The sequence below is a fragment of the Taudactylus pleione genome, unplaced genomic scaffold (assembly GCF_031769625.1).
Source record: "Taudactylus pleione unplaced genomic scaffold, aTauple2 ptg000437l, whole genome shotgun sequence".
NCBI classification, from domain to species: Eukaryota; Metazoa; Chordata; class Amphibia; order Anura; family Myobatrachidae; genus Taudactylus; species Taudactylus pleione.
This window is the reverse complement of record NW_028284839.1, coordinates 6369538-6370416: the sequence shown is the minus strand read 5'-3', so window position 1 is coordinate 6370416 and position 879 is coordinate 6369538. Positions and strand designations below refer to the sequence as shown.

Sequence of the window (879 nt, the reverse complement as noted above, 5' to 3'; positions counted from 1 at the left end):
GAGGGACTCGTCGGGGGACCTGCACACGCGGATACAGGTAAGTTTCACCTGCTATTCGCCACCTCACAGTGGCGAATAGTAACTGCATCAAATTCCGAAAATTGATAATTTTCGGAATTTGATGAATACCACAATTTCCACATCCCCATACTAATGTACTAATGTATGGGGAGTGTGGAAATTAACGCAGGGGAACTTAGCAAGGAGATATCTGTGATATCTCCTGTGCTAAGTGGCTACATGAATACCAAAATAACGTTATTTAAGGAAAATGTCCTTAAAAACGTTATTTTAGTGTTGATGAATAGGCCCCTAAATACACAAATTATCTTGAAACATAACCTTTCATCAGCTCCAGTGGCGCAATCGGTTAGCGTGCGGTACTTATAAGACAGTTACTGGTGAGCAATGCCGAGGTTGTGAGTTCAAGCCTCACCTGGAGCAAGATTTTTTTTTTTTCTATTACCTCAACTCTCATTTACTTAGTTGTAGCTCATGAGATGTTCACATCAAAGTCTCGAGATCAGAGGTGATTTCCACAAAACCAGAACTGATTGGCATAAAAAAAAAAAATCCTCAGTATGATGTGTTTCAGTAATGCTAAAATCCGTGCACAGGAAATGAATATCAGCTCCCATGATGCATTCTGTTAGGATGTGATACTTGCTACTGAGGTTGAGAGTTCCAGTCCCACCTCATGAGATTGTTTTACATTACATTCTGTAATGTGGGGTATCTGTGGGAGACGTGGTGCCATGAATTGCGCCATCAAGGCCCTGCCCACGATTCGTGGTGTTTTGCAGCAGGAGACGGGGCCACGATAACACGATTCGCAGGGTTTCGCCTGCCACTGTCACTGCAGAAGTGGATGTAGGGCAG

The 879-nt window shown here is 43.2% G+C and overlaps 1 non-coding gene across 1 annotated transcript; it reads left to right on the top strand.

Annotated features, from left to right (window-relative positions):
- Positions 1 to 351: 351 nt before the first annotated feature.
- On the top strand, positions 352 to 444 carry TRNAI-UAU (transfer RNA isoleucine (anticodon UAU)). The gene is given in 2 exon segments: positions 352 to 389; positions 409 to 444. It is a non-coding gene; the product is annotated as a tRNA-Ile (tRNA).
- Positions 445 to 879: the final 435 nt, after the last annotated feature.